The following is a 13,032-nucleotide window of genomic DNA, read 5'->3' as shown; positions in this document are numbered from 1 at the left end:
TGAGTGGTGGTTTCCTTTGCAGTCCAAACGCAAGTCTGATTACAAGAAGGGCAAAAGCCAATCTTCTGGTGATGACGTGGTACGTGTGCCCCCCCTTTTTTTTTCTTCCTTTTGTTCTGGCACTGTGTTGTTAGCATTACCCCGTTATTTTTCACTTGGCACTGCTTTTTCCTTTTCTTCTTTCTTTAGGTGGAAGTATCTCCTCCTATGACTGGCAAGACTTTGGGAGAGGAAACTGTCACAGCTCTTTTTGTTGCCTTTCCTACTGTGGGGGAGGAGCCCCCTACTGGTGGTCTGGCTGAGGAAACTGAGCGACCAATGCAGGGTTCCCAGGATTCTCAGAATCCCAAAGCCTCTAAGATCCCTACATCTCAAAGTCCCCATCTTGAGCGCACTCCTAGTCCCATCAGGACTATATTTCCTCAAACATTGTCAGATAAAGGCGCTTTGGGAGACACTCCTTTATCCAAACAAACAGGTGAGCCACGTTTCTTTGAAATAGCGTTACATCTCTATTTTCTTTTCTAGTTTTTTGAGTTCCTTCTTTTCTTTCTCCTTTTAGGTCAAACCAGTGAGAAGTCTGCTCCCAGTGTTGCCTCTTCCTTAGAATCAGAAAGTTCAGAAGGTGAGTGCGAGTTGCTCCCACTGTGTTTCCTTTTTCCTTTCTTTCCTTCCCTTCGCCCTTCTCTTTTTAAAAAAAAAAAAAAATGGCGAAGCCCCCTGCATCTCTTCCTTCCTTTAGCCATTTTGCCATTGGTTCTTCATCCTTTCTCCAACTTGCCTTATGTTCTTTCCCAGAATCTTCGGGGAAATCAGGGGATCAGGAAGAAGAGGCTCTGCCCCAAGAAGCCGGTACTGGTTTGTCCTTCTCTCTCTCTTTTTTTTTTTTTTTTTTTAAGACTAAATCTGTTCTTCCTTTTCTTTTTTTCTGAATATTGATACAGGCTTTACAGATTCTGAGCCTGTTATCCCTGAAGGAATTGTGAGATTCGTTCGAATTGCTGATCTTCAGTCAGAGCGAAAGGCTACAAGTCCTCCAGTCTCTGCAAGTGGTGACACAGCAATGGGGGACGCCTCGAAAGTGGCTGCCTTAGATCTTGATTCAAGGCTTTCCTCCTTCTTGACTCGCTTTGATCTCTTGGAATTTAACAGTCTTCCTGCTAGCCATTTCCATGCTTTTGGGTCTTCTTATGGCAGCTTCCTGCGCTTTTCTGTTCCTGTTGAAGGCCTGCCGCTGTTAGAGAGTTTTCTCAAGAGTCACGGGGATTTCACCAGTGGCTTCAGGGGAGGCGTTTTTCTGGGTAATATTTTGATGGAGTTGCTATGTGCTGTGCTGGTTTCCCTGAGGAATTCTTCTGTAGATTCTTTGTCTGAAGAAAAACTTCTGGAGTGGAGAGGGGTGGTCCAAGACCTTCTGGAGGCCAAGTTTAATTTGTCTTTTTTGTTGGATCACTTGTGTCTGTTGGCTCATATGATGTTTTAGAGGCAATCATCCAAGAGCATAGACACCGAGATAGCTGCTGCTGAGGAAGTTTTGGCTCATGCTCACAAGGTTTTACAAGACTTGAAGGTCAAGCGGTAGAGGATCCTTTCTACTTCGACTGTGCCTGTTATTTCTCCGGATGCCTCCCTGTTGGCCGGCCTCATTCCTTAGCTTACTTTAGATTTACTTAAACAATTTGGGGTTGTATAAGTTTTTTTTTTTAACATTGCTTTCCTCTTTGTTTCTTTTTTTTTTTGTGTTTCAAAACTGCTTCTCATTTCTTAGTATGTGAATCTGCCTTTCTCTTTGATATATTGCCTTTTCTTTTCTATGACTTTTCTCTTTTCTTTCCTGAGTCCTGGACCATGGTTTCCATAAGCTTCGCTGTAAGTTCTGGTCCAGGTACCCGGTAATCTATTATGCAAGTACTGAACTGGGTACACTGGTATCTTTTCCTATATTTTTTTTTGAGATATGGTCCCAGTTCATGAACTTTGACAGGTTCCCCTCTTTTGCCAAGTGCCAGGCTAGGTATCTTGGATACTTTACTTTTATCTGTGATCCTAGACCTATGCACTTGGAACTGTCTGTGGGGTATCTAAAATTATTTGTGGGGTGAATCCTGGGCCATATGTAAAAGGGTATTACATACCTTTTTTCTTTTTTTTTTACTCAGGTATCCTTCCTCAAATCTATCCAAACTTGGTCTTTGCAGTATTTAAAGAAAGACTTAAATATTGGAGAAAAAGGAACTTTATTAAAATATGGTCATTTTTAAGGAACAAAGAAAAAATCATTTAGTGCAGTATTGACCACAAAGTGTCAATCTATCATATGTTCCTGAACAAAATCATTTTAGACCAAAATTCATGATAAAGGCTGAAATAAAAAAAAAAAAAAAAAAAAAAAAAAAAAAAAAAAAAAAAAAAAAAAAACTTAGCAGATGGTGAAGCTGGTCAAAGGATCCTGAGGTACCGGGATCCCCTCATCCTCATGCATAGTATTGTTTCGGCCATTTCCCATTTATGGGTTTTGTCAGGACTGTCCCATCTTCTTTGGTAAGGTAATAATACCCACTCTCATGAGTTGCACTAATGATGTAGGGTCCTTCCCATTTTGGGGTGAACTTGGAAGGCCCTGGCAAGTTCCTCCTCACGTGTTCCGCCATCCTTAGTACTAATTACCCTTCAGTGAACATTCTTGGGCGTACCGCTTGTGCATATGCTCTGGTCATTCTTTGCTGGTACCTCTGGCTTCTTTTCTTGGCCAGCTCTCTTTCTTCTTCTACCCCTTCCAGATCTGCTAGCCTCCTTTCATTGCTTGTGTCCTCACTTTCTCCTTGATTTTCCTCCAGAACTACACTCGGTGTAGGAATGACTAACTCCACAAGGCTGATGGCTTCTGTTCCATAGACCAGGGAGAATGGGGAGAATCCTGTGGCTGTCTTTACAGAGCTTCTACACGCCCAAAGTACATCTGCCAGATGGTCACTCCATTTCCCTCCATACTCATGTTTCATTTTCTTAAGGATCTTCAACATTACCCTATTAGTAGCTTCAGCTTGGCCGTTTCCCTGTGGGTAGTATGGGGTAGATCTCCCATGCTTGATGTGGTATGCTTCAGTTAACCCCTTCATATCTTTGTTTATGAATGGGGTTCCGTTGTCACTGATCAATCTTCTGGGGATCCCGAACCTTGTAATGATGTGGTTTCGAATGAAATTTGCTACGGCTGCTCCAGTGGCTTTTTCAAAGGGATGGCCTCTACCCATTTTGTAAAGTACTCAGTGGCTGGCAGGATCCATATATAACCATTGGATGGAGGGTTTATAGGCCCTATGAGATCAAGCCCCCAAGTGTGAAAAGGCCATGGTGTCGTCATATCCTGTAGGACATTTGGGTGAGTGTGAATTGCATCTCCCAGGACTTGGCAAGCATGACATGTTTTGACCAGCTCCTCAGAGTCTCTTTTCATCGTTGGCCAATAATATCTCAACAACAATAACTGCTTGTACAGCCTCCTCTTCCCCGGGTGACTTCCACAATCTCCAGAATGTACTTCTCTGACTACTTCTCTGGCTTCCTTTGGTCCTAGGCACCTTAGGGGATCCCCATGGTATCCCTTTTTGAATAAGATGTCATTCTGCAGGAAATACCTACCTGCTAGCTTTTTGAGCTTGTGGGCCAGTTTCCTGTCGGTTGGCAGGATCCCCTGAGCCAGGTATCCTATGAAAGGAACCCGCCAATCTTCTGCAATAAACACCGCGTAGCTTTCTTCTTTATCAATTGCCAAACGACACCCCTGGCATTTCTCCTGTATAATTGCTGCTTCCTTGTCCATATCTGGCTAGTAATACCCCATGCGTTGCATCCTTCTATATAGGCTGACCTTTTCTGCAACTCCACATGCTTGGGCGTGCAATTCTTCTAGTTTCGAATTTCCTTCCTTCTCGGTGATACATCTGGACAATATTCCTCCTGGCAGCCTTCTATACAATTCTCCTTCTATCTGAGTGTAATCCATTAGTTCTTTGATGGTCCCTCTAGGCCCTGCCTCTTTCATCTTTTCTTTGACTTCGTCCCTCCAGTCCCACTGTTTGGACTCTCTGGGGTACATCCCTTGGAGGATCCTTACAATAGAATATTCCTGCCTTCCTATTTTTATCAGCATATCTCTCCCATTAAATGGTATTTGGGATCCCAGGGTGGCGAGCGCATCAGCAAACCTGTTTTCATTTCTTTGAGTGTACTTTATGCTAAAGGTCTGAAATTCCATCTCCAGCCTTTGTGCCCAAGTCCTGTAGGCTGCTAAGCTTTGTTCCCGTAACGCGAAGTCACCTTTCACTTGGGAGACTACAAGATTGGAATCTCCCAATACTCTCATATGTTTCACTCCTATGCTGAGTGCTATAGTCAACCCGGTTAAGTATGCCTCATATTCAGCTGCATTACTAGAGCATGAGAAACCAAGCTTGAAACACAAGGGCATGATATCCCTATTTTCACAACTTAGTACAATTCCTACCCCATTTGAAGTTGCTGTAGCCGACCCGTCAAACCTCATGGTCCATTTCTTCCCTGGGATCTCCATTACTGCTACCTCACCAGGGATTTCTTCGCTCAGCGGGCCTTCCTCCTTTCCTGGGAATTGAGCTAGCAAATCTGCTATGGCCTGGCTCTTGACAGTCTTGGGAGTTCTTATGCCTATATCATATTGAGAGAGCAACACTAGCCATTGTACTATTCTTCCCGTGAGAAGGGGCTGGTGCAGGAGTGCTTTTATGGGGTGTGACTTGGTTACCAAAAGGATTTGGTGAGCTGAGAAGTACCTTTTTAGCCTTTGGGACGCATAAATGATCACTAGGCAGGCTTTCTCTATTCTGGGGTACCTGGTCTCGGTATCCTTGAGTGTTCTGCTTACATAATATACAGGCTGTTCATTCCTTTGGTCGTCTTCTTGTGCCAGCAAAGCTCCTATTGCCTGGGAGTTCGATGCTAAGTATAGTAGCAGAGGTCGCCCACGTACTGGTGCCTGGAGGGTGGGCAAATGATTCATGATGCCCTGAATTCTTTGAAAAGCTTCCTGCTGCTCCATCCCCCAGGTAAATTCATTCCCCTTTTTTAACAGTTTGGATAGACCTGTTGTAGCTGAGGCTAAACCAGGCACAAATTTCCTAATATAGGAGACCCTTCCCAGGAAGCTTTTGAGTTCCCTAACAGTAGTTGGTCTTCTCATTGTGGCGATAGCTATGGCCTTGGCTGGATCCACACTTATGCCTTTGTGATGTACCAGGAACCCAAGGAACTTTCCAGCAGACACTCCAAAGGCACACTTCATGGGGTTCATACGTAACTTGTACTTCCTGCATCTTTCAAAGACTTGCTCAAGTACTTGGAAATGTCCTGTTCTGGTTTTTGACTTGACCACAATATCATCTACATAATCTTCCATCTCCTCATGCATCATGTCATGGAAAATAGCTGTCATGGTCCGCTGATACGTAGCCCCCGCATTTTTGAGGCCAAAGGGCATTACAGTGTAGTAAAAGTTCCCAATCGGAGTTCTGAATGCCGTCTTCTCTGCATCTTTGGCAGCCATGCGGATTTGGTTGTACCCACTATATCCATCCATAAATGAGAACATTAAGCTTCCTGCAGCTGAATCTACAAGGAGGTCGATATTGGACAAGGGGAATTCATCTTTAGGACATGCCTTATTCAAGTTGCGAAAGTCTACACAACAACAGATCTGACCCTTTTTCTTCTTCACATGTACAATGTTGGAAAGCCATTTTGGGTATTGGATGGGTTTGATAAAACCAGCTGTTAGCAATTTTTTGACCTCTTGAACTATTTGAGCTTCTACCTCAGTGTGGAAGACCCTAACCGGTTGAACTACTGGCCTCATCCCTTGGTCCACATTAAGAGAATGGACTACCAACCCTAGGTCTAAACCAGGCATCTCATCATAGGTCCATGCGAACACATCTCTGTATTTTTGAAGCAAGGTTACCAGTTGTTCTCTTTCTTGCGCCACCAATTGACTGCTGATGAAGACAGGCTTTCAGGATCCCAATTCTATCCCCAAATCTATTTCATTTAATTCTTCCTCAGGCTGAATCTGGGCCTCCTTAACTGGTTCCTCTGGAATTTCTTCTTGGGCCATCATGCAGCTTGGTGGTCCGGGACCTTCCTGCACAATGCATTCAGGTCCCGCACACCTTCACAAACAATAGATTAGCCTCCCCCCAGGTTCCCGCACCACCACACATTCTCGGGATCCTGAAGAGCTGGGCTCCCTTTTTTGTCTTTTTCTTTCCAGAAGGTTCCTCAGGTCACGGGTGCCCCTCCCTCCTTCTTCTTCTTCTAGGATAGGTGCCCCTGGGGTCCTCGGGGCGGGGTTCTCAACATCTGGCTCCAATTCATCATAAAACATCGTTTCTGCAAAATTCACTTCTCCCTGGCTGAAAGGATTATGGTTGGCAAGGATCCTTATGGGCCTCCCATTCAGTCTCCTTTTAATGCATTGATGGAACGTGGATGGAATAAGGCGATGTTTATGAAGCCACGGGCGTCCCAGCAACACATGATAAGAAACTTCTGCATTAATCACGTGAAACCTTGTCAGGGCTACTATTGGCCCTACCCTTAAGGCTAGCTGCACGTATCCCTTTGTTGATTCCACCGATCCTCCAAATCCTGTTATTTCCATGGGAGCCCCCAGGATCCTTCTGTCAACTAAGCCCACAGCTTCCAGGGTACTCAAGGCTATGAGATTGAGTGATGCCCCCGTATCCACCAGTGCTCTTCTGACTTGAACGCTGTTTATGGTGGCCATTAGATAAAGGGGTCTATGGTGGTCTGGGTGCTCAATCTCCATGTCTTCATCAGTGAAGGTTATTGCATTGGTTGTCTCCAAGAAAGCTCGACTAGCATGTGACTCTACTGTAAAGCATTCCATCCCTGAATCTGCTGCTATGCTCATGAGAGACTCAGTGGCCACTCTTCTTGCTTCTGGTCCGAATCCTAATTGATTGAATAGTGACCTGAACTTAGGATTCTTCTAGAGGGTCCTGACTGTGCTCGGGTGGAAGGATCCTTCAGATTCTCCTACTTCTACCGGGTTCCCATGTATTACTACTGCTACCACCCCTTTTCCTTTGTGGTTAGGCAAGGGGTTCCTCTGCACTTCTGGCTCCTTCTGAGTGAGTTCCAGGGTTCCTTCTCTCAACTTTTTGTGGAAGAGTCTGCGAAGGGTCCAGCAATCCTTGGTGGAGTGCTTGACATAATTATGGATTCTGCAAAATAAAGGATTCTTCCTTTCTTCTTCAGTTGGTGACCTGGACACAGTGAATGGCCTAACAACCCCATCTCCGATCCATTTGTCTAAGACATGGCTTAACTCCTCAGCTGTACATGGGATCACTGGTGGTTCCTCAAACACCTTCCCATCTGGTCTCTTCCTTTTCTCTCCTACTGATGCTGTCATAGCTTGGAACGCGGGCAGCCTTTTTGTCCTCATGGTTTACGCCGTCCTTCTGGTTTTCTGTAGCAGGTCAGCAAACTGTGTGATACATAGATTTTCAAGGTTAAGCCTGTAATTGAAAAGCATGTTGGCTACACAGGTTTCCACGAGCTCCTTTTCTTCATGGTCCTCATAGCAGTCTAGGGACACATCTTCAAATCTTTTAATGAATTGGACAGGATCCTCTCCAAGTCTCTGCCTCACCATTTGCAGATTCTAGAAAGTTATCTTGTCTTCACCAGGGTAGTATTTGGCGCAGAATTTTTCCATCATCTCATCCTAGGTTTTGATGGACCCGGGTCTCAGCGTGGTGTACCAAGTGTATGCCCTATCCACTAAGGACTTGGCGAACTCCCTTAGACATAATTCTCTGTCTCCTGCATAGGGGCCCATAGTGTGGACAAACCTACTCACATGTTCCACGGCACTTCCATTTCTTCCATCAAAAGGATGAAACTTTGGGGGTTCGTACCCCTTAAGGTATGGTTTGCCAAGAAGTTCTGAAGGGATCGAGGGATCTCGAGAGAATTGCTTGGGGATCCTTGAGAGTTTTTCCCTTTCTTGCTCCAGGAGGGCATTGACATCTGCCAGTGTTAAGTACTGAGGGTTGGCTCTTCCTCCCACTGCTGACCTTCCTTCTGGCTGCGTCCCATCTTAGTGGCCAGTAGGGGGAACATTGTCTCTAATTTCCTGTGTCCTGCCCTCTTTGAGAAGACAAACTTCTTGTTCCAGATCCTTTAACATTGCTGTCATCCTAGCCATGAGGTCTGGTTCCTGCCTTGCATGTCTTTGTTCTAACACAACCTCCTGTTCTACCAGGGGTATCCCGCCTCCTTGCCTGGAAGCTACCTCGTTTTCTCCTACGGGCTCAGAGGCCGTAGGTGGCACATTAGTTCCTTTGCTGTTTCTTTGTCTTGGAGGCATACTCTGTGAAGGGATTGCTTCTTCCTTCTTCTTTGCCCAGTCCCCAGTGGAGTCGCCAAAATGTGAGAGTGCCTTTTTCGTGACACTCAGGCCCAAGGATCCTGGGCCTAAATAAAAAGGGTTTGGTGAACCGGGCCTTGACTCACCGCAGCTAACGAGTTGTTTAAGAATCAAGTGGAATACAGGGGATGCTCCTGACAATGTAAAAAAATAACAAGCAAGGATATTCGTATTAAGGAATGCCAAAAGAAATTAACAAGGTAAATTCAGAAGGAAAGAAACAGGATTAGCAAAGCGATAAAAATTAATGCTGAGAGGATCCTGAGAAATACGAAGCATATTTCATTAATATTGTCTGTTTGATTACAGAAAGTTCACTAAGACGTGATACAAGGTTCAATCAAGCTCAAAAATTACAGTCTTGAATGGCTATTTCAGCCTTTAAAACTTGCAAAGTTTGATTCTCGTTGAATCCGAGTATGTGCAATAGTGGCTTTGACAGGATACCGGGAAGTAATGTTTGTTTTTCCCTTAATATTTTCTCTTCACCACAGATTTTATTGATAGTTTTTCTAGAGAATCTCTTCTTTTTTGTGTCTCTCTCTTTTTTCGCTGCCCTTTCTTCACAACCCATCCCTTCCTTTTATAATGGAGTTTTTGGTCTTCCCGGGGAACCGTTGGTTCCCCTGTTTTACCCTTTTGCAAACAGAGCACGTCCTGTTGCCATCATCTCGGTAAGTCCCATTTCCGTTTTTTCTCATTCTTTCCTTCTTTCAGCTCTGATTCTTTTGAAAGTTCCTGGTTGTCCATCTTCTTTGGGACGTGCTGAGGTATGCCCTTCTCAGCATCCCCGTTTCTGGCATTTTTCCACTTTTCCCTTTTTTTTCCCATCTGGGCGGAATCCTGTTCTGCCAACTTGAAATCCGCTTGTTATCATTCTTTCTTGTATGCTTCTCCGTTCTGGTTCCCCAAGGCTTTTTCTGTCTGTGCCATGAGAGGTCGCTGGGTTCTACTGGCGCTTGCGTTCTTTTTTGCTTTTGTTTCTTGTTTTCTTCTTCTGTCTTTTTTCTTTCGAGCTGTCCTAGTCTTCCTTTGTCTTTGTGCCTGAAGGGATCCGCACCTCTTGATGGTCCCTGAGGATCCTTGCTTCTTATCCCTTGCCGTGGTTCTCTTTTTTTATTTTTTTGGATGCTTCTTCGTCTGGGCCTCAAGATCCCCTGGGCCTTTTTATTCCTTCATGGGTTTCCTGCATCTGCTACTTTGGGCTTAGCTTAATTTTTCCTTTTGGGCTTGACTTATTCTTTTAGGCTATCCCTATCTCAGATAGCGTCTGTTAGGGCAGTCTTGGCCTTGGCGAGGTCGTCCTCAGAAGCTTTGAGAGTCCGCGTGGCCAGTAAGCGCTTGGAGCGTTCATTCTCGGCCGCCGTACTCTGATTGTTCACCTCTTCCTCCGTCCTATAGGTGGCCTGGAGAGCCTGTCAAGGGAGATAAATACATCGTGAATGACAAACCGGGAGTGAGAGTTAATAAAGTTTTAGGTTTCAAGAGCCTTACCATACCCAAGTACCTCTTTGTACTGAGGAAGACCTCTTGCATCCTCATTTTCTTCAGCTCATCCACGTCGGTGGGAAGTAGCATGGTTCTCCCTAGTGCGTCTGCCACGTAGCCACCCTCGCCATCTCCAAGGTCCCTCATGGACGCAGTTTCCAGTAGTGGTCCCCCGTGAAGTATTGGGGCAGGAAGCCAGGTGCTTGGCAAGGATTGGGCCTCGATCCCCTTTCCCTTGCCTTGGGAAGATTGGGATTCAGTCTATTTACCCTTGCTTTGGTGCCCAATCTTCAATTGTTTCGCACGCGGGGCTTCCTCCCTCTCCTTAGAAGGTTGGGATTTTCCCCCATCCATGGTTTCCTTGCCCTTGGGGCTCCTCTTTCTCTTTGAATCAGTGCCTTCCGACTGAGGAGGCAAAGCTCGTTGAGAAGGAGCAGGAGATTTGGGGCGGGGGGATTGTGGCTGTGACTTTGTGGAGGATGACCTAGTCTTGACAGTCTGGGGCTGAGGTGGTGGGGAAGGAGCATTGGGTTGTGGCATTCCCTGTGCACCCTTCCCTAGTTGACCCTCGAGGAGTTCGAATAAGCTGGTCGGGGGCTTTCTCTTGAGTCCCATCTCGGCTTGGGAAGATGTGCCCACTGATGAAAATTCCGCCTCGGACAAGGCTGGGTCACCTATATCACCAAAAGGATCCTCGGATTGGTTGGCTAGGTCAAATACCCCAAACCCTTCCCCGGGCTGATCTAACTCGCTTTCGTCCTCCGCTACTTGATGAGATGAGGAGAGGTCCACCAGTGGGATACTCTCTGGGACAGATGATACTTCGGAGATTAAAAATCCTGTCTTGACCACGGTAATTTTTGAAAGCCGAGGACGGCTGGCGCTGATCACGTGCCTATGGTCGGTAAATGACTTCTGAACGGGGGCGTACCCTAATATTTTGTGAGCGGCTCGGACTTGACCATCTTCGTCATTTACGAAAACTGCCACTTGTAGAACAGTCTCCAAGTCCACCCAGTTAACTAAGTGAAAATGCCGTTGATAAGCGTGTGGATCTGCAAAAGAAAAACACATATGCATGGTTAGTTACCGAACCACATCAGATTAGAATGGCGCAAAGGGTCGGCGCCCTTCCATTCCCTATACCCCACCTGGTTCTCCTTCTACTATGGGGCACGGATTGCCATCATGCCATTCACCGGAGACGATAAGGAAATCCTTGTTTAATCCCTTGTTGGAATCAGGGAGGCATTGAATTAATCGAACCCTTTCGTCTCTCGTCTTCATATAGTAGGATTTCCCCTTCAAATTTTGGAGATTATAGCACCAATTCACGTCATGGTGGGTCAGTCTTAGCCCCATCTTTTCGTTTAAAGCATCCACGCAACCCAGAATCCTAAACATATTGCCGGTGCACTGGGTAGGGGCTAATCGGAAGTGTCTGAGGTAACCCCTCGTTACCGGCCCCATAGGAATTCTCATACCCCCCTCTACAAAGGCGAGGACGGGAATTACTACCTCGCCCGTTTCCCTCTTATAGTGCCACTCCCCCATCTTACAATGCCTCAGACTTACGTTGGGAGGAATCCTGTAATCGGCGATGAACTTTTTCATCGCCTCTTCAGTATCGACTAATTTCCTCAGTCTCGACTTAGCCATCTCTATGATTTACTAAACAAACTTAACCAGCGATGGGAGAAGAAAGGGAACCAAAGAAAAATAAACCCAGAAAAGAAAAAGCACGAGTTAATGGAGGCAGGGAACTTACACAAAAAAGGAAAGACGCTTCGGACAGGCTTTTTGTGCTGGAGATAGACTTGAGTTTGGACGAAAGTTCAGATGAATCCAGGATATACGCGCTAGAACTCTTAAGTGCGAAACTGAAGAGACAGATCCGTTCCAAAAAATCATTTATACTTCCTAGGGTAACTGCACAAATTTTCCCGCCCATAAAGACCAAGGAATCACCACCGTTTGATCTTCATCATGCCGTAGAATGTGGGAAACACAAAGCCGCCCGTATTTAATGAGGCCACGTTTCACCTTCCAAGGGCTCCAGGAACGTGTCTCGGGCAGACGGAAAGTCTTGGGAACCAACAGGTGACAAGGATTGACAGGCATTGACAGGTATCTGATGTCATCAAAACCCTCCTATCCGTCCGAGGAGTCGGATAGCAGGATTTTGAGGGGCTATTGTGGGGCCAGGGAACTTGTGATTCGGCCCACGCTTTATTAGGGCCCGGGGCCCGTGCCGAGGAAGGTATTTACCGAGGACGAATAAGGAAAGGCCGAGGTGTCGAGTGGAACAGCCGAAAATGACCCTGTTCTCGGCACTCCAGGACTTCAAGGGGAAGAGCAACGTCTCGATGATGGCTGCCCCAAAAAAAAAAAGGCCCCCTGAAGGAAATGCGAATAGAATGGGACCCACATGGGGGTACGGTGTGAAACTGGTTCAGGGTAAATACATCCCTTCCGCATTAAATGCACCCGCCAGCGTCCTGACCATGTTAATGAGAAAAGATGCCTGGACAGGGTGACTTCGATCATCGCAACTAATAGAAAGTAAGGAGGGACAGCTGATGGGACGAGTACAGAAGTAGGCACCTGCCTGATCAACAAGTGGAGGGCTAAGATCAACCAAGAAAGACTATATAATGTGAAGGTTAATGCACCAAAAAGGAGGCTGGGAAAAAATGGCCAAAAACCAGAGTCTCCCAGCCCGCCTCCAGGAGAAAAACTCCTAGGGCGAACTCGATTTAATTATGTATGAACACCACGAAAAAACCACCGTCTGGTGACCAAGGCCTAACCTTTCAAACCCACGCTTTATAAATGATATTATTTGGCCCTTTTTACGTGCGAACTCAATACTATTATGGGTCGTCACAAATTGTGTCCTCACATATGTATATATAGCAATATCCCATAAAATAAAAAATAAATAAAAAACGTATAGCAATATATTCTTCTCTCCTATAAGCAAATGTTATTATGTCTACTAAGCAAAGCTCGTCGAAAAATATCTTCATATAAAATTTCGGTATTTAGTTAGA

The 13,032-nt window shown here is 45.6% G+C and overlaps 1 long non-coding RNA gene across 1 annotated transcript; it reads left to right on the top strand.

The window, feature by feature from the left end:
* The first annotated feature begins 448 nt into the window (after nt 1–448).
* Nucleotides 449–834, top strand: LOC115961010. Its single transcript, XR_004085280.1, has 3 exons — nt 449–478; nt 563–625; nt 799–834. It is a non-coding gene; the product is annotated as an uncharacterized LOC115961010 (long non-coding RNA).
* Nucleotides 835–13,032: the final 12,198 nt, after the last annotated feature.

This window comes from Quercus lobata, chromosome 9 (assembly GCF_001633185.2).
Source record: "Quercus lobata isolate SW786 chromosome 9, ValleyOak3.0 Primary Assembly, whole genome shotgun sequence".
NCBI lineage: Eukaryota > Viridiplantae > Streptophyta > Magnoliopsida > Fagales > Fagaceae > Quercus > Quercus lobata.
Note: the sequence above shows the minus strand (reverse complement) of the source record. Positions and strands in the feature narration are given on the sequence as shown.